The sequence below is a fragment of the Lissotriton vulgaris genome, chromosome 11 (assembly GCF_964263255.1).
Source record: "Lissotriton vulgaris chromosome 11, aLisVul1.2, whole genome shotgun sequence".
In the NCBI taxonomy this organism is placed as follows: domain Eukaryota; kingdom Metazoa; phylum Chordata; class Amphibia; order Caudata; family Salamandridae; genus Lissotriton; species Lissotriton vulgaris.
The window spans coordinates 111,901,158-111,922,129 of record NC_141699.1 but is presented as its reverse complement, the minus strand read 5'-3'; the positions used below and the strand labels follow the sequence as shown (position 1 = coordinate 111,922,129).

Below are 20,972 nucleotides of genomic sequence, written 5' to 3'. Positions count from 1 at the left end.
CTTGTACCTCACCGCCACCTACTCGTAGTGGTGAAGTCTCAACGAATGCCGTCATCAGAATAGGTAGCCGCTGGGGACAACACGATGCATGACCTAGCAAAGTATCGATATCCATTGGTACTGCTGATGGTAGTGTAAGACAGACGTCCAACACGCATTCTTCTCCGCATAGCAGACATCGAAACACAGGTAAGATGCAATCCTGCCAGATCGGTCTGAATGAAAGAAACCAGGTTGTACTCAGATCTCTTAGCCGGGCCAATCCGAGGACCTTAGTGATACGTCTCGGTATCGTATTGCTAGGATCGTTTCTTCCATCGTTGCTGGAGTCTTGTCTGTGGATTGGCTTGCCATATCGAAGCAGAAGGAACAAAAATACAATTCCTGCCACGAGTCCCATGACTAAGGGTAGGCCGCCAAAGACAGAACTGACAAAATTCAGGAAGATGCCCAGACTGTTTCAAAGGGTGCTAACAGTCCCAAAAAAACTGTCTTAAATACATGTGCGATGCCACTGGTATCAGACATGTTTAAGATTTAGCTTAACATTTCTACGAAATGCACAGGGCAATTTGTCGATAAAAGGGAATGTATCTCTGCCGATGTCCTTGCTACGTGCAGATCATACGTTTCTTTGGATGACGTTAAAGGCACAGTTGTCTGTAAAAGAATAGACTTCATTCTGCTTAAAGTATCAATTTGAATAGAAGAGATATTCAAGGAAGGCCATAACGCAGCCCCCATATCTGGATTGCTGTGTCGATACAATACTTGCATACAGCAAACGACCCTGGAAGTTACGCTCACGAGATAGGCTTTCTCTGGCACCATTCCACAACCGCTGTGGTCACTTATTAAAACGTAACTGCCGTTAGAAATTTGTCTAAAAAATGGCTCTATCTGTTTTGCAGGTGTGCCTTGCAGGTGACATGAAAGGTTATTTGAAGACCCTTCGCAGGCTCCATGCAAGTTAATACCTTGACACAGAAGTGTAACGCCTTTTTCCCTTCACTATAACATCTGTGTGTATAAGGTAAACCCCAGGTTGATTTGATGTATTCTTTACCCAACCTTTCATACTGGCCCGCAGGTATGTACTCTTGGCAGTATTTAAATTGGAAAGTTGTTATCAGAATTGTAATTGTTCTGTGTATTATCCATTCAATGACCGGTCTCTCTGACATTGTCAATGGTAATCTCTCAAGTTTTTCAATGCTCAGAATCGTATAGTCTGCTCCTTTTTGTGCCAAACTGATTTGTTTATCAGTAAGGTTAAAGATACTGAATAATGACGTTGTGTTGATTAAAAGCCATGGTACGTAGCCTGAACGCAGATTTTGTAACGTCCAACCAAGCTGTGCAATAGAACATAATTGAGACTGACCATGTTATAACATTAGTAGGTCCTGCTCTATTATATCAATAGCAGATGATACAATGCTGCCCAGTGAATATATTCTGGAGGACAGAGTCGTTAACAAATTGTCCACTACAAAAAGTGATTTTTCCAAATTTATACGATCAATTTCTCGTATTTTTTCTGCTGTTTCAATTTGCATTACTTTTCAAGCTTCGTTGTACGCAGCGTATATACCGGCCGCTATGAAACGTTTTCGACGCTGTTTGCGTGGTCCCAGTATGAAATCACGCAAGTCAGCACCGTCTTTAAGTGTAGTCAAGTGTTGCTTAATTTCAGCCAGTGTGGATTTCTGTAGCCACTCAAGGCATAGTTTCCCTACACTGTATGTTGTAACTGTCCCTGGATGTTGTCTCTGGGAGTATCTTGGGTCTGGCCTGGTCATTTTGAACCCCTGTGTTTTGTTCAGGAATCTATCTTGACAGTTATTTGTGTCTATTGGCCAGATCAACCACTTTTTCCAATCAGGATGTGTTCTGTTTTGGTGTAAAATATGGGATACGTCTATCTCCACATCTGTAGTGCTATCACTATCAGTTATGGGTTTCGGAATAGACTGTATTTAAGTCTTTTATCTTAGCTAGGCCAAGACAAGTAGTTTGTTGAATTGTGTCATTCAAGAATATCATTTGTTCTGGGATCATGCAGGCCCTAAATAATGCTTCTAGGCCTTGTACTTGCCAATCTTTGGTACCCCAGATCGTTTTTGTTTCAATGTTGTTTTTCCAGAATTCGAAACCAAATGTAGACATTTTGTCATAAAATTTTTCAGAAAAAATCAATTTAGTATTTGTCAACATTGTTTTCATTCCTGTTCTAATTAACATTTTAAAATAAAACGTTTCTGGATCACTGTTGTCAAACCCTGAGAAGTACTGGAATTTCTCATAAAATGTTTTCGAGCTGCCTTTTGGCGGAGTTGGACAGTGTTCCCATTGGTTATAAGATAAAACATTTCTAGGCTGAGATGTTTTATGCAAATAGTGATCACCATAATGATTATAACAGTATAACTCTTCATAATTCGATGAACCCTGTAAGTAGTCATGTTCTGTAAATTTGGCTGACATCACTAAATCTGACATCATATTATTAATGTTTTCAAAGTCCCAATCATCAGAGAAGGTACTTGGTGTCACAAAGTCACTTAATGAAACTTTGAACTGGTGTGGATATTTCAAGAGCTCAACCGGGCCAAAAATGTCATAATCAGTTCTGTCCCATGCTACCCCACCGGGTATTGGATTGGCTGAGATGTTTACTGATGACAGTTCTCTTTTCTCGATGTGGGAGGATGTGTGAGGCTTTAGGACCAAGTTGATGTTCTGACTTGCTGTGCCCATTGTACTATATTTTCCATCAATGAATTTTCCCAAACATAGAACCATGATGAGCCAAAGCAGGAGAGTAAGTACACCTAACACAATCCAAAATTCAATCCATGGTGAAATCAGATGTTTCTTTTAGTTGGTGAAAAAGTTCAATTACTTTGTCTTTGAAAGTTTTTGTTGCAAACGTTTCTTCATGCTCGCTTGGATCTTCAGAAAAGTCGTCGAAGTTGATGAAGTAGCCAGATGCAGTTCTGTCAATTTTTGGAATTATTTCCGGATTTTCATTTGCTTTTGCATTTTTCTTTGTTTTATTAGCATATTCAGAGGCTACATCATTGTAGACTGGTGTTTTTTGACTAACTGTTGCAATTTGGGTTTCAAGAGGCACAAGTTCCATGGCATTATTGCATAGTCCTTTGTTATTCACTGCAGGTTTATCAAATGTGATTAGTCTCTCATTTTGAGCCTCTTGGATTGTAACAAATATCGGTATGCTGCTATTTCTTGGGAGTCCACTGGGCCTACTACTTATTATTGGTCACATGATTGTGGTTTTACCAGGTCGATGGATACAACTCTGTTCTCCTTTTTACCAGCAAGGGGCGGTAGTACAACTCATCTTGTTCCGCTGACAGCTAAGACAGGTACTGCTTTTCTGTAAGCAGGCCCAAATTCCTTCTTCACCGCGATCTTCTCTCTGACCAGATCCCCAATCTTTGGAATCCAGACAGGTCTTGCTGGGACAGGTGGTTTTTCTTCAGTGGCTGTCGGCTGTTGTTTCAAATTTGTTACTCAGGCTTTTTCTTGTTTCATTTAAATCCTGTAAAACAGCCAAACGGTCTTTGATATCAAAGGATTTTTCTTCTACCACTGAAGTGTGACAATCAAGATCCTGAATGTGCATTCTAGTACCGAACAATAGTTCGTATGGAGTGAGACCTTTTAGAGAATTTCTTGGCAGATTATTAAAACTACGTTGAACACTTGTTAAATGTTTGACCCACCCATCACCCGAACCTAATACCCTCGCCGTTATAGATTGCTTATGTCCCGTTTTCTTCTTTCCACTACCGCATTTCCCTCAGGATGTAAGGGAGAAGAGTACCGCAATGCAATGCCCATGCTGTTCATGGCCTCTTTGTAAGCTCGAGAGCTAAACGCAGGACCCTGATCAGAATGTAGCATGCCAATTACGTATGTGCCGATAAAGACTCGCAAATCTTTTTATAACAGTTCTGGCGTTAGCCAGGTGCTACTGGTCTACATTTTTAAGTTAATTTTGTCTTAATAATTATGGGGACGCATTTCTCCGGTTGGATTTCTGCATTATAGATAGCCTGGTGCTTTCTAACAAAGATGTCCTGGCAATAGTCTGGTCCGGTTCACAACTGCGATCTATGTTGCAGTCTGGACAATCCATTGCAAATTTGTAAATTTGCACGCTCATTCCCGGCCACCAGTACTCTGATTGTAATTCTATTAGAGATTTCAAGATCTGTTGGTGCCTCGGACCCAGTCCCCTGTGTGCGCTTTCAATCAAGAAAACTCTCCGGTTCGTGTTTGGAATTACTCTATCCCCCACTCCAGGGATTTGAGCAAAAGGAACGGAGTTTGCATCAATTATGTATGTATTACTGAGTGGATAGTTGAGAGGTAATGCTGCATAATCGCCTTTTAATGAGGCTTTTACTGCCAGCATAGTTTCCCCATCTATGTGTTTTTCTTAACGCATTTTAGTGGCTACGGAAGCCGGTTGAACTGCTTCCGCTGTGGCTGTGTTAGCCAATGAATTCCCTGCAACGTGAACACCATCACGTTGATGACTCAGTGCGTGTATCACGTGAGTCTTTTGTAGTTCTTTCTTTAAAAGAACTACTTGTTCCCAAAGCGTTTTATGCTTTATTGTGGCACCTGTGTCATCTTTGTAACTGTTTGTACTCCATGTCTGCATGTCACTGTTGTATGACTTGATGCAGAAATGTGAATCACACACTATTAGTGTGGGGAATTCGCGATCGGCATTTTCAAGCGCCATCTTTAAAGATCTTATTTCAGCTCGCTGAGCTGAACAGTTTCTGAGTGATTCAGTTTTGGTAATTATCGGTTTGAATTTACCAGAGCGCCAGCGACCTTTAACAATCACACACGCTGCATTGTAGGATTTTTTATCTACATTGTAGTGTTGTGCGAATCTGTCCATATAGATTACGCATGTACATTGTTCCAGAGGCAGAATATCGATTGGCAGAGGATATTCTTTTTCATATTCTAGATCATCTAGTTTTTTCAGTTTCGGGTCAAAATAGTATTTCATGTCTTCTGTAGCAAAATAATTTTCCCATTGTATCCAGTTTGGATCTAATGCCACTGTATTCAGATTGCGTGGACTTGTTAATGCCTCAAGGGCTGATTCCGCTGTATAAACAGATATTCTCTTGCCTTGGGCTAGGGCTCTTTCTTTTGCTACAGCAGTTTGAACCGCTGTCAGAATTTTCTCTGTAGAGCTGAATTTCATTTCAGCTTGAGTGTACAAATGTGATTTGTAAGCTATAGGTACCGTTTCTCCCTCATTAGAGGTCAGGTATGTGAATCCGCATCTTCCTGGGATGACTCGGATTACAAGATTGCGTATGTTTTCGCGAGTTTGCAATTTTGTTTTAGTTAACATGTCTGTTTGTAGTGATCTTAAAATTTCTGTGTGTTTCTGAGTCCAATTTATTGGTTTGAAATCAGGTCTTATTAATTCATAGAGCATAGGCAATTCGTAACTTTTTAAAGTTGAATTTGTAACCCTCTGATGCGAACCCAAGTATTATGGTGTTCACTCTTTTTAAGTGAGTCTCCAGGTCATCATCTGTGAGATAGATGTCATCGACATAGCATAATGCCTCATCATCATATATTTGTAGTAATTCTGTTACCCTTGCTGAGAATAACCCTGGGCTATTCTTGAATCCCTGTGGGAGTCGACAGAAGTGTTTTTGTGACCCCATTATTGAGAAAGCGGTCAAATACCTGCTTTCAGGTGCAATGTTTTGACAGAAGAATCCATTAGAGATATCTAATGTTGTTTTATATTTTTTGCGCACACTGTTATTCATTAGTGCTGCACTATGTGAGTTTTGTACTGTAAATGTTTTACAACAGGAGTTAAGGTGTCTGTAGTCCAAAACTAGATGATATGAATCGTCTGGCTTGGAGACAGGAAACATAGGATAGCTCATTTGTGAGGTGCATGTTTCAATCACCCCTTGATATTCAAGTTGATCTAAGATCTCCCTGACTTGCTTTTTAGCTTCTTGTTTAACTGGGTACTGCCTTTGTGCAGTGGGCTAATGTTTTAACTGGATTTTGTGGTGAGGCGAATCCTCATCCCATCCTACATGATTTATGTATAAAGCAGGAGCTTGGGCCACTGCCCATTTTCTTGCCAATGTGTATTTTTTATGAATCGGAATATGATTTGAGAAGGCAGGCATAATCATTTCTCCGCCATGAGGGCACTCCCTGACAAACTCTGGTAGCCAGTCTTTTTCAGCTAACAGGATGTCATAGCCTTTCGATAAATTCTCCCAAAAGAGACCTTTTATTTTCCTAGTTTTATCTCCCTCTATACGTAAAGTTATTTCATATAGTTTATGGGGCACACTAACTCGTGTGTCTGCAGTTTCCACCTGAATGTATTAATTCGTGTCCACTGTCTCCAGAAGATTCATCAGGATCTTGCGAGCTATGGTCACTTCTGCTGCTCTGTCTAGCATTGTTTGGGCCCACTCTCCGTTTTTCAGTTGTGTCCTCAGTATCCTCGGCATGTTTAACTTTAATACTATCTACCTTCTTTCTTGGATATTGTAATTTTTTACTTTGATGAGCAGGTTCCTTGTCTTTGGACTTTACGTGCTCTTCTCTGTATTCTGACCGTCCTCTTCTTTCCGATTTCTGTGAGAAAGTCTGAAAAGATTGAGAGGGACGTGTATCAACATCTTGATATATATCGGGTTTTTTTAAATTATCCCTATTTCTAAAGTTGTATCTTTTCTCAGAGGGCTCCCTTTGGGGAGACTATTTTCCTCAGTCTGGAGAATTTTCTCTCCGTTGAGGAGACCTTCCTCTGGACTGGAATCGTTTTTCCCTGGGAGTGGATTGTTTATTAACCTCCCAACCCTTTTTTGGAGTATTTAAATTATATTTAATAAATGTTTTTTCAGGATTTTCAGTTAGTTGGTGTTTTACCGGTTTCCCACCCAAACTATCTCTTCCTAGTTCTTCATAGGATTTTTCTATAATTCTGGCTAGTTCAAAAGGTTGGTCTGCTATATCTGTTTCCTTCAATTTCTGGCGGATCACCACAGATGCTGCTTCTCCTTTTATGTTGGCTAATAATATAGCAGAGACCTGCTTGAAGTCTTTCAGTAATTCATACCCAGAGTTAAAGCAGGTTCTGGACCGTATTCATTTTGAATCTGTCTTAGTACATCTGGTATAACCGCCATAGACGGAACACCACGTGTTTTTGTGTAGATGGAAGCAAAGATCATGCCCCAAGTGTCACAGTCTTCCGCATGTGGTGCGATCCCCATTGGAAGACAGATAGTAAGAATTCTGTGTTTCTCAGTAGGAGTAGTATCTGGAAATACTGCCTCTATTTGAGTAATTTTTTGTGCTAACCAGAATGGAATTTGTTCCCGTTTTGTGGGTACTTTACCAAGACATGATTGTATGTTCTGTGGTGTAATTTTGTTTGTGTTCCCCTGATGAGGGGTCAGCTGTGGAATATTAATTGTGGGTTGGACTGTTGAAGTCCGCATGACATATTGGACCAATTGTCTATGTATTTTAATTAAAAGTTTTAGCTGAGCTAAAAGTTCCCGGTCTGACATTTTATCAATGTCTGGATGTGGTGTGTAACCGGCCACGTTGCTGGTCTATCTAGTGGGCCATGCCTGGTGGTGTGATTTTGATGTTTTAGGGCGCCATTAAACCAGAGCAGGTGCTCTTGGTAATTTAGTGGGATTTCAACGTCCTTGAAAGGAGTGTATATATCCGGAGGTTCCTCTATTTTGTAATAGTGGAATTCTTTTGTTACAGCGTTTGCTGCTGGAAAGTGTATCCATGAATAGAATACCTCTCTCTGCCGATATTCATGGGCCTCTACCACGAATTTGACTGTACCACCTCGTGATGTCAGTCCATTTTCTATAAGTTTAAGAGTGATAGTTCTCCTTACGTTGACCGGAATGAGTATAGCACTCGGGTCATTTTCTTGGATGGTTGTGTCATCCACTAAGAGTTGAGCTGCTATTCTAGCTTTTTCCCTTTTGTTATCACTTTCTGACATTTTTATTGACTGAAAATTTTTTGTTGCAGATCAAGTTTCAAGGAAACAAAGATTAGGTGCACAATATTTTGGAACACTGTATCCTTCAACGTTGACTAAACCAAAAACTAATGCATAGGAATCTCTTCCTACTAAGTTCCGGCGGATATTAACCTTTCACCCACTCCAGACGTCTTTTGGAGTTTTACGGGAAAAGGGTTCTGTGTGAAAAAGCACGACTGAGTTACTGTAGTGCCTTGCGTTAGATTATCGCCTTACCAAACGTTGGGTGCCATGTAGTGTAGTTCCTATTTTCCCAATAGGCTCTGCGCATTGGAATAATATAAACAGCAGTGTAGACGTAGGACTGAGGTCGACTAGTTCTCTACTGACTATATTAGACTTAATTAGTTTTGCCAGCTAGCTCAGAGGTCACTAGAAACTTTCTCGAATGTTCAGGAAAGAGTTAACTCTCCGGATTAAGACAAGAAGGGATTAGCTTCTGACAACGATACCAACATGACAACTTTGCTCCCTCAGAAAAGAGTGTATCTCTAGAGTTGTGTGAAAACAATAGGCAGCTATTTCACTCAGTCAACCGTGCATACTTAGTTTCACCAGAGTGCAGAGAAATAGAGTGACAGGCGTTTTCAATAAAAGGTGGTATTTATTGAGCAGTCTTCTTTCTCATGCAAGAGAAATGAATTGCCACAATTGCAATACTTATCATATAGTAAAGTGCGTACAGTAAAAGTAGTATTATGAAATAATACTGTAAAAGCATTGATATGGTTTCTTAGCCATATGGTACTTTAAAATGGATAAATATATACATACATAAAAACATTGACTAACGTACTCAACTGGTGCTTCTAACTTCGCCTACCCCGGTGTACCTGACCTAAGCCAAATACTTGGGAAGGAGTAAGTAAGTAGCAGTTTAAGTTAAGTTGGTTAAGATTGTTTTGCCAAGAATCTGAATCAAGAATTCTCTTACGGGTTTAGTCCGCTCCGTACCTTGGTAATAGAATGTGGGAGATCTGGTATCTCTTTCTTCAGGACTCGATCTACCAGCAACCCGCAAGGGTGGCTGGAAACACCAGAGCTGGATTTTCTCAGCTGGAGAAAAAGACAGCGTCTCTCTCAGTGCGTCAAAACGGGAGGGGCGGCTTCCGTGGGCTCTCGTATCAGCTGGGCTCTCGGGCAAGTAGATAGCCGCTCTGCTCCAAACCACTGTGTGTTTGCTTAAGGCAACTGTTGGTATATTTATACCTGAAAGGTGCCGAGGTTGACGGAAGGTTGGACATAAGACGTCAATAAGAACTAACAGTTCTTTCTGGACTCCAGGAGTTCTTGTTCAAATCAAAACAAAAGCAGGGGGGGATTTCCCGGGCTGCTGGAGGCTTGGTTTGTTTAAAGAACGCGTTGTGCTTTCTAGGAGTCGATGGGAGTAGCCGTGCTGTGCTTTGGACTGCATGGGCTATTACTGAATATGGATATGATTCTTATGCCTCTATAAGGATATTATTAAATATAACCACATAAGGGCATGAATCGGGAATATCGAATTAGGGTCCTAGATAGAAATACAATAGAAGAGAAGGTAGAAAATTAAGTTGTTGGATCTTCTTCCGGTGAATTTGATCATACTTTTGCAGCTTAAACACCATCTAGGGGGTAGGTTCAAAATTTACTGTGAATAAAAAGGAAGAAAAGTTTTATCTTTTGGCAATCGACGATGGGTGGAGCTCATTTTTACCCAATGTGATGTTGGCCATAAGCCCACAGGGCTGCATACCATGAACTCCATCATTGGATTCTTTTTCTGCTGATGGGTTTGGAAGAAAACAGGTGAGGTACTGAACGACTTACTTCTGTTGTTTGGTTCCAGCCATCAGCAACAACACTCTGTTCCTGACTGTAGCTGGGTTGGGGAAAAGAAGGCACGAGACATCATAGTCCACAGCGACCACATCAAATGTGTAGAAAGAGTTTTTGGACTCCAGCTTCTAATACTTCAACTACAAGAGGTCCAGGTTGGAGAATGACTGTGTTGACTTTGCTGGATTTTCTGACTTTTTGGACTTTTGATAATGGAGTGATCAACCGAGGATTTGTTATGCCCTTTATGTCACCAATTGTTTGCAAATTTGGATAAACAGAAGACCGCAATCGATATGTACATTCTGATCATTTGAGGTGTGGACCATATTCAAAACTTAAACCATAAAGATTACATGAGAAAAAAACACTCGACGTTTTAGTCTGTGCCACTATGCAAAGTTCTGTACAAGACATGGATCTGGTCTTCGATCGCTCAGACAAAGTTGAAGGAGCAAAGGACGAAAAGAAGAATAATTCACTGACTGCACTGTCTAGGATTCTAGTCCTTTTCAGGACACAGGAGCAAAACAAACAGTTCCAAATTACATCTTGTCGATGCCAAAAAAAAACAAAGCTTGTATTGCTTGTTAGAATAGTCGTAGCAGTTGAAAAACTTCGGCACAAAATGTAAAACTCATGAAGTAGCATCTTTATCATCGAAACAAACTATGATTGAAAAAGGAAAGAAAGAAAAGACATATTCCTTTACTGAATGGTCCAAGCCTTCAGGTCGAAAGATAAAGACTGAGAACGCAGTTTCTGAAAAATGAGGCTAGACTTTGAAAGACTACAGATATCGAAAGCATCTAAAAGATGTTCAGTTTCTGATGGAGACATCTAACTTAAGATTCCTCACCTTATGTATACCTCAGGCTTCGGACTAGATTCAGAACTTTTTCATAACATCAGAGTCATTGTTCCATGCCTGTTAATGCGGTTCCGAAGGTCTGCACATTAATTTGTTGGTTTTCCAATGACTTTCACCTTTTATTCAGTGTGCTAGGGAACAGTGCCCCCAAAGAAAGTGTCAGGATAGAAACTTTGCTTGTACTACAGGAAGTAGATGTTGGTCACAGATCTGCACAAGGTGTGTTTTGGCTTGGCACTAAACTCTAAGTCGTGTGAAAGTGTGCTGTCATGCATCTGAGGAAATTTGAGACTTGAAGGAGAAGTTGTTGGCAAACACAGGAAGTAGTTGTAGCCTTCACTTAAGTTCCGCTCGCCCTCCTCCAAGTCAGGAGCCCATACTCTGTACCGATCACTGTGTCTTTCCTGCAACCATTCCACTTCTCAATCAAAACCTTCTGGTAAGTCCAGCTCCAACGCAAGCATAACAAGCTTTTGCGAGAGTTTAAGGTATTGGCATTGTAAATGAGTGCCTTTTATTTATCGGTTTTGAAAAACATAAATAAAATGCATTGTCATTTACAATGCCAATAGCTCCAACTCCAGCAAATGCGAGACCACTGCATTGAAAATGCTTTATTCTGTAGGCAGCCGCATCAGAGAGTGGACATTCTGCACATAATATGGAGGGCTCAGGTTATCTTTTTAAACCGGGGCGTGCAATGCTTTAACAAGAAGAAAACCATTATCTGGAACGCAGTCACAAATCACAGCCCTGTGAGGGGGTCGCTTTGCAAAATATTGATGCAGCGTGATTCTGGGTGGAAGCCTTCATAACCGGCAAGCTACTAAGGGTTTACAACATACATGCCGTTATTATTTGTTATGAGACGAACATTCAGTAGTGAATAGTCACTTCCAACTCTGATATATTAAGGAACCATGAAGTTGATACTGTGTCTCTTAAAATACGCAAGCAACACAAAGGGCACTGAGGGGGAGGCAATGGAAGAAGCATCCAAGGAGATTTCCCTCATTACCACAGCGCCCGCTTCCCGCTGCGTCTGTGCAGGGGGCATATTTAGCATGTGAAACAGGCTCAAAGTAACTAAATATTTTTGAACAAAGTTTATTAACTCAATATAAATAAAAACGAGAAAGGAAGTGAAAATATGAGATAAAGAAACAGGAAGTTTAGGATCAAAGAAGAAAAGGCATGGTGCGGAATCGAGGCGAAGCAACCTAGTGGCTTCTTAGCAGCGCTGGGGGCGTGTTGCTTAGAAAAGCGCAGGGCCATTGATCTTAACTTTGTAATTTTATTTATGCATTTATTTACCAATAAGCCATGGGAACAGGCCTATCTGTTCATTCTCTAAACCCTGTCTCTCATATAGAGAAAAAAGTAAAAAATAAATATTAAAAAAACTTTCTTGACTTAATACGTGGCGTCTGAGTGAAGAGCGATACAAAAGGGGATGATGGACGGAGTGTTTGAGCAAATCAAACACTCACCCCCAGTCAACTGATCTGGGTTAAATCCATCACCATTCTTTAGCTCACTCAGCCACCCCAGTTCAGACATGGCCATATGCAAATCAGTCTGACGCTGTGCCTCATGAGAACAGTCCAGCCTGAACTGCCAAGCCATGTCTTCCCTGGACCGGAAACAAGCATCCTGGGACCGGTTTTGGATTTATAATCCTCATCAGCCAGGCTATCTTGACTCCAGTGGCCAAGTGAGCAAGGGACTCATGTCTAAGCATACCCTGCCAACTTAGGGCAAACAAAGCGATACAAAAGGGGATGATGGACGGAGCATTTGAGCAAATCAAACACTCACCCCCAGTCAACTGATCTGGGTTAAATCCATCACCATTCTTTAGCTCACTCAGCCACCCCAGTTCAGACATGGCCATATGCAAATCAGTCTGACCCTGTGCCTCATGGGAACAGTCCAGCCCGAACTGCCCAAGAATGAGTGAAGAGCACTTTAACATGGTTTCATTTCACTTCACGGTCAAGTGCTTCACGGAAGCGGGTGAGTATATTTAATTAGAAAATACATAAATGTATAACGTCAGGAGAGCAGTGGCTACCGGAAAGGGGCACCAGTGGGTGAAATTTGAGAGGCATAGAGCAGTTTAAGTAGTCGACGGTGGTCCACTTACTAAGTAGAAACAAAAGAAGAGAATATCTAGAAAGGTAAACAGGAGGTCTGCAGTGCAAGAAATAAGATTCTGAATGCAAGTTTTAGCAGACAGAGAGAAAGGGGCGTATTTGGCCAAAGTTGCATATCTGGAAAGAGAAATGCTAGATATTGACACAATAGTAGAAAGAGGAAAAGTAAAAAGATATTGTGGAAAGAAACAAAAATATACATTTACCGGTCCTGGTCTACTGAAGGCTCTCTGTGGCCCGGTTCTGACTTCTCTGCGCCTTCTTCGGTGTCCGGTGATGTCATACACCGAGGGCATCTGAATATGCGTTAAATGGGCTACCCCTCACTCCTTTCTACTCAAGCCCTCACGGCGAATGGAAACAGCATTGCGGTACAACAACAAGCAAACACGCCCGCGAGTGGTGCGCGCACGCCACAGCGAGACATGTGATTTCAATTATCGCGCCGTGTCTGGGCACGATAATTGAAACCAAATGGTGGCCGTGCGGGCAACCGCCACTAATAGGCCAATTGCGTGATTTCTTTGTTAAAAAGACGCATGCAAAGGCCAATAGTGTAGGACAAAAGAAAAAGCATGAGCGTGTGCGAGTGTGAGGGCAGATTTCAAAAACCCCTACATGAAGTCTCTCACTGCATAAGCAGTGCTGCGCACTGCAACGCTAGGCGCAAGACCTAAAAATGTGAAGTGGACTCAACCCCATCCCACCACTGTTACTCCAAGGCGAGGGTGTGAATGATTGTGTGTATGTGTGGGTTGTGTGGTGTCGTATTTCTTCAAGGTTGCTGGTCAGTGTACTAATTTTTCAGTTTCTCCTGACCTAATTTGAGTTTTCGAGCCCATCTTCAACCCTGCAGCGGATTGAGCCCATAAAAGAGACATGCACCAGATATTCAGTGCACCTCTGACACGCCTTTGGGCCCCAAGGGCCTCCAGTCAGGTATCTTCTGATGCCCTCCCCCCCCCCCCCCCCCCCCCTGCCCCCAGTGCAGTGTGTCCCCTGAGGACCGTTTCACCGGGCCCGTTCCAAATGTGGTACAGACCCCCAAATTGGCCTCACAATCCACGCCAGTTTGTGACACCAGGGGCGCCTGGAGATGACCTGGTGTCTGTATTAGAGCCCAAACCAATGTCGGTCTGAGCTCGGCCAATATCAGGCTATGAAATAACACAGGCACAACAGATTGTCTTGTAGCTCAACTCCAATCCTGTTCTTCTGTCTCATCACAACTCTCAATTGAGGCACCATTACCGTTTTTGGTTCTTACTCTGATCCTGCGCCAGAGAAGGATGTTGGTTAGGTGGATGGCTTGCTCCCTGCTCATTGCACAGAGGATGCCTTCTGCGCAGATTTATAAAACACCAGTGAGCTTCAAGCCTTCCCAGAGACAGAGCTTGGTTCACCACATGGGTCACCAGTGATGGGTCATGCCTCATTTGCAGTGGTGATTTGCAGGGCGGCCGAGGTGGTAGAGCTACAGGTGCCCACCACTGAGACTAAAACATATGTTTTGACTGAAATCCCATAGCCTAAGCCAGCAACATCTGGGACCTTTCTTCTTCTAAGAGATGCTGTTATGGATACTCCAATGGCGATCTGTCTGAAACCATGTCCTTGCCTATCTGTTAACTAGTGCCTGCTGACCTTTATTTGCCTGCCAAACATCCCACTCCAGAGAGTCTTATTGTATAGACCTTGACAAATAAAGTGAATTCCAGTTAATTCTCTGTTACTCCTCTGGATAGGAAATCTAATTTGATTGATGCCTCTGTCAGATGGATGTTTTCTTCAGCTCGTTTGTCTTGCTGTCTCTCCTTGCACTCTGCCTTTGGGTCATGTCCAGAGAGATTTCGCAGACCGTCTCGGAAGACCTGAGGGCATTTTTAGCCCAGATGATACATGGTGGACAAGATGCTTTCAATTATGTTATGTTGGCAAGTTTAGATACCACATGGTTCCACTGCTAAGCTTCTTATGAACGCTTGAATGAGTTTCACTGGGTGTATGGCGATTTTGCTAATTTACATGCTCTTTGATGGGTCCTGCCTCTTTAAGGCAGACTTCTCTTTGGAACATTTTAATGTTAGTAGAGCTACAGCATGTTTCTTGGAGCTGTTGGTCCCTACTGAACAATTTCCACACCAGATTTGGAAATTTAGGGACTACTTGAGAAGGTTAGCGATGCATCACGTCAAACAGGTGGGGTTTGCCGGATTATTCAGGCTGACTTTGCCCTCCCTTTTCTTTCCTTTCCTCCCAATATCCCTCCCATTCTGGAACGGATTTCAGAGGAGCGCTTGCCCATTCTCCTGCTGCTTTCCAGCGGTGCCATTAGAGATTGTACAGGACTTGGAGAGAGCTGGGGTTGTTACGCCTGCTATTTCTCTGTTGTGAAAAAGAGGGGACCTCCGGCTTATCTTGCACCGCCACCCTCTCAATGCCTTCCTACAGAAGGACAGATTGAAAATGCTCATGTTGGCCCAGATCCTCTCCGCCTTGGACTCTGGCAATGGAAGGAGGTCCTTGGACTTGCAGGACTCTTATTTTCATTCACCGGTCCTGCAGTCCCACAGACGTTACCTGCAGTTCATGGTGGATAAGGGGTATTTTCAGTTCATAGTGTTCCCCTTCGGCCTCACTGGTGCCTCTCAAGTGTTAACAAAAGTGATGACGGCGGGTGCCATCCATCGTTGGAGGCAGGAAATTACTGTATTTCTGTACCCGAACAACTGGCTACTGAATGCAAGCTTGCCGTGGTTAGTCGTGAACAACCGCACACCTCCTGACATCACTGGGGTTCACCATCAACAAGCCGAAGTTCTACATTATTCTCGGTCAGAAGCTGACATTCACTGACGGTGATTCTGGATACAATGGAGTTCAATGCTTTCCCTCTACAGCTACATGTCGGGGACATTCAGGCTTTGGGCTTTCTTCTCGATCCAGGTGAGTATGATTCTGAGGTGTAAGAAATTCCATTATTAGTTGAGGGCGGTAAAAACCTACCTGAAATAATGATCGCCATCCTTGCCATGGTGCACCTCTAACGTCACTAATTAATCCTGAGCTCAAACCACTGGTAGGTATGGCGCAGAGCAGAAACCCTAAATATTCGAGGCAATCTATAAAGTATTTATGTAGTACTAAAACAGTAACAAAGTCGAAATGCAAAACAATAAAAATCCCCAAACTAATGAAAAAATAGACTAAAATGTAATTAACAAAATGAGAAAAATCAAATAAGGGTAGCCGGAGATACAAATTTTTAACGTTTTAAGTAGAAATAGCAGCAAGATGCCGAAAGGTCCTATGATAGTTGATAGTTGCAGTAGAACAGGACCTAGGCATCATTTGACGCCAAGCACGTATCAGATAAACTAACCAGATTTGTCCTGGTCAAACCATTTTACCTTCGTACTATAGTCCTTTAAGTCTCAAACCACCCAAGGAGTACACTTCTAAAGTCCCCCAGGACCTCAGGGGAATCGTTTTGAGATTCACAGGGTGGCAGTAGACTCCTGAGCAGATCCTGTTGCCACTGATCAGCTGGGCAGCTCAAGAAAAGGCTTCTTGTAGCTTGTTGTCTCCCAGTAGCTTGAAGAGGAGGTCAACCTTACTACCCTTTGAAGCCACTTCTTTGTCCTGGGTACAAGAGGGAGGGCAGGTCCAGTCTTCCAGTCTCTTCGCAGGTTTAGTACTCTTCTGATCTTCTATAAGTCCAGTAGTGCTCTAAAGTGGGTGCCTGGAGATGCCACATTTATGTCAGATTCCTGGGGCTAAGTCTACCTACTTTCAGTATTTTCAAGATAGCTGAAGTCTTCTGCCACACTAAACTTTGGCTCTGAGGACTGGGGTTGTGCATGGGGAGTGTGTGTGGTAAACTCACTGTCCTTCCTCATACAACACCAAAATCCAGTTTAAGGGAGTCCCTGTACCCACAACAACCTCCGAGATAGAAGTTAGGTAGGACAAAGCTAAGCCTTAAGCAACTATATAGTGGATACACACAAATTGTTTTGGCATTCTGTTTCCCTCTTTTTTGACGTGCACCTGACTGTTCTATGAAAAACCTCAGTAGACCGTTCAAGTAGATCTTGACATCATAGTGTGAAATCCTTCTTGACATCATAGTGTGAAATCCTTCTTGAGTGTCAACAAGCGGCCCCCTGTGATGGTGGTCGGTCTGGCCGGGAGGATAGTAGAACTGTGCAGGCATGGGTGTTAGCTACATTTGCTTGTAACAGGTAGGCCTCTTTGAAGTTCGAGTCCTTGGGCACACCATCCTGTCAAGGGCTCAACACCTCCCCGCACCCAAGGCCTTTGTCATTTGTCCTAGCAGCAAATTCACACCTCATTGAAGTTCATTGCATTGTTAATTCCTGGCTGGCAGAAGGGATGGAGCAAAATTCTGATTTGGTTTCTGGAACTTCCAGCAGAGCAAAGATGATTTATTAAAAGTAAATTTTCCAAACTATTTATTACAAAAGTGAGGTATTCATATTCAAAATGGGCGTTTGGGCCTGTCAAAAGTTTTTTTTTTTTGACCAATCAAATTAAAGAGCAAATATTGGTCACTGGTGCAAAATAAGGAAAAGCGGTCCAGAAACTAATGTTAATATTATGCATTGTCCACTGCAATAACCTATTTTGTGCCATAGCCAAAATAAAATCCACCTGAGGGCCTTGGGGCTTCACCACGCCTAAGGCTGCCTCTGCTGCCTGGTGAATACTCTTGACTGCAGATTCCTCACTGCCCACCAGCCGGCCCGTTCTGTGCAATGGACTATTGTGGAATGCTAAGGGTCTACGTTAGTTTTTACCGACTGCTAGTACAAACTCCTTGCTCTGCACCGGAGGGTGTGAAAAAAATACAGTACAACTGAAATCATCACACAAGTGTGGTGCCAATATTTGGTTCCAGTTCGCCATGTCTACAGGCAGGGAATGATGTTTAAAGATCTAGTCTGGCACCTGGGGAGATTTGCTAGATGAAGAAGCTGTGGTTAGGTAGAGTATCCACTATAAAGAGTGTTACCGAAGGGAAGCTACTTATTTAATTTGGAAATGTGTCTAAGTGAAGTTTGCAGCTGCAACTTAGCCATCCATATGTACATTCACAAAACAATACCCTATTGGATGTTCCGTTTCAACTGGAGTAGGGCAGGTTGAATTAAACCATTTGTATGCTCCTTCTCACCCTTCCCACTCTTTTCTTCAAGGGTGTGTATTGCTGTATAAGCGACCGCATGTGAATCTAGAATAGCTTCATGGTATGGAAAAACATTTTGTTATTTGTAACAAAACTTCTGCATCTTTAAATTATACTAGATTTATAATGGTGCATTATAGAGGTTAGAAAGGGAGCTAGCACTTGCACCATCACATTTGCAGGGGAAAACCACAATCTGAAGATGGTGTTCTTACAGGCAGCATCATTGCCGGTCATATTCACTCTGTCTATAGTCGACACCCAAAAGAAAACATTATATTTGTTGCATGTAAAGCTCTGGATACTCGTGCTGTGCATACTCCTGACATCTAGAGTTGGACTCGGCCGTGTGTAACTTCTTTTTGATCGAAGAAGTCTTTTCGAGTTGCATGGTGTGGTGAATCCACCTATTTTAGGTAATACGCTTGGGCATCTGCTTCATAGCTAAATTGTTTTTCTCCGTTGTCGGGTTAACATGTGTATACAGCAGCTCCACCACTCAAATTACTTTTATATTATATTACACTATATTAATTCACCACTAATAGTTTAAGGGTTCAGTAGTAGCGTGCTACTCGCTGGAAAAGTACTCCAACACGCCATCAGGGGTAGCAAGTGTTATATAAATACAAACCTTTTTCCCGCTTCTATCACTCCACCATCCTTCTCAATCCAAATAACTGACTAACATATCCACCACTAAAATTATTTTCATATTTCACTATACTAATTCACCACTAATCCTTTATTGGCCCCATAATAACACGCTACTCACCGAAAAAAGCACTTGGATGTCTCCTCAGGGGTAGTAAGCGCTATATAAATGCAATTACAGTACAATACAATAAGGCTCCAGGCACCTCCTTTTGAACCCCTTTTACTTTTGTCTACTTCAGTTTCTTTCAATGAAGGTAGCCTTCCTTGTAGCCATTACATGTCTTAGGTGAGGCAATGAGGTACAAGCTCTCATTTTAGAGGATCCTTTCTTCCAGGTTGATTCAGAGAAGATGGTCCCTAGAACCAACCCCAAACTTCTCCCCAAGATGGTTTTTATCTCAAACGATTGAATTGCCATGGTTTTTTTTTCTCCATATCCAGAGACTGTAGAGGAACACGCCTTCCATACCCTAGATGTCAGAAGGGCATTAATAGACAAAACCTTTTCATAAGACACAACAGCTCTCCAAGCTACACAGGTGCCATCCCATTTGCAAACCAGGGATTGCTTGTCAAGTGTATTCAAACTTGTTATGCTAATTCTAAAAGGTCCTTACCTGACCCCATTCCACTCACAACAAAAGAGCTTCTATGGCTTTCTTAGGGAATATACCACCAGCTGACATTTGTAAAGCAGCTATGTTCGAGGCATGTGGGCTGCTGAATTCATATCTGTACATAGATCGCCGCCTAGTGTTGGGTCCGGATGATTGCACATTGTTGTCCTGGAAGAGTCTTCGAAGTATCACGAGATAGGTGGCTCCCCCCCTGGACTACAGTGCGCATGGGCATCGCCTCCATCCCCAGATTGTTTTTTTCCGCCATTGGGTTCGGATGTGTTTTCGGTTCCCTCTGTCGGGACCGATAGTCGTTTACGTTTCTACTTGAGACCAAAAGGTCTTTAGGCTGGGCGTCGGTATTGTTTTCGTTCGGGTTTGTCTTCCTTCTCAGCTCCGAACGCTTCCTGCCCCTCCGCATGCTGTTGGCGCGGACGGGCCTACTCGACGCTCCAAGTTCCTGAACATGGAACGGACTCCGTTCAAGAGGTGCCCGGTGTGCACCTCCAAGTATTCACACCTCGACGTGCACCCTGTGTGCAACAAGTGTTTATCACCGGACCATGACGAGGCCAGGTGTATGGCCTGCTCAAAGTTCCGGTGCAAGAAGACCCTAAAGCATCGTCGGGCCGCTCGACTCCAGGCCCAGTTGTCGGCACCCCCTGCGCCCCCGCCGGACAACATCTTTGAAGAATTTGAAGAAGACGAAAATGTCTTTCAGGTTTCGGACTCTAGCCCTGCGTCGGAGGGAGATGACTACGACGCGGGAGATGAGGAGTTTGATGAAGCCGGCGACGAGGTAGGGGACGACGATGGGGCCATTGCCACCGTGGGGGATAGCTCGGAGGAAGAGCACCCCCAAACTGACTCAGGGGTCAATCCCCAACATACGGCCCAGGTCGAGGGATCGCCTTCGGGCCTTACCCAAGACCTTGCTAATAGTCCAACTGCCCCGCCTCTCGGCCCGGCCACGGACATTTCTGATGCGCCACTCCCGTTGAAGAAAACGAAAGTGAAGCCATCGGGATCCACACCATCGGTTTCGAAACCGAAAGTGAAAGCTCCACTGGTGGGACAGAAGGCTCTAGAGGCGTCAACACCTAAGAAAGTCAAGATGGCCGACTTGAAGAGCCACGCCAAGATGGCCGACCCCAAGGCCTCGGGGTCGACGCCGAAGGCAAAGGCGGCCGACGCGGCTGCGTCGGCGCCGAAGATGGTCGAGGTCGACGACCCGAAAAAGGCTCCAAAGAAGCGTCAAGGCGATTCCAAAGCTCCGGCTGCGCCGGCTCCGGCCGTCGGGGCCAAGGATGGCAAGGTGTCGGCTCCGAAGACGCTGCCCCCGGCAGACTCGACTCCCGACTCGGGGAAATCGCTCGAGACGGTCAAGCCCTCTTCAACCTTGACGAAGAAGGTCGCTGAGTCCCTGCAACGGATTCGGAAGGACGCTGTGGTTCCCGAACCGGAGGGCGTGAAGCCGAAGACCGCATCGAAGCCGGCAAAGGTGCAAACGCCTATT

The 20,972-nt window shown here is 43.3% G+C and overlaps 2 protein-coding genes across 3 annotated transcripts in view; both read left to right on the top strand.

Annotated features, from left to right (window-relative positions):
• Positions 1–20,972, top strand: part of LIMK2 (LIM domain kinase 2) — a 345,031-nt gene that overhangs the window by 315,563 nt on the left and 8,496 nt on the right. The gene's annotated exons all lie outside the window — the stretch shown is intronic.
• Positions 1–20,972, top strand: part of LOC147679076 (uncharacterized) — a 41,210-nt gene that overhangs the window by 14,772 nt on the left and 5,466 nt on the right. The window lies entirely within an intron of this gene.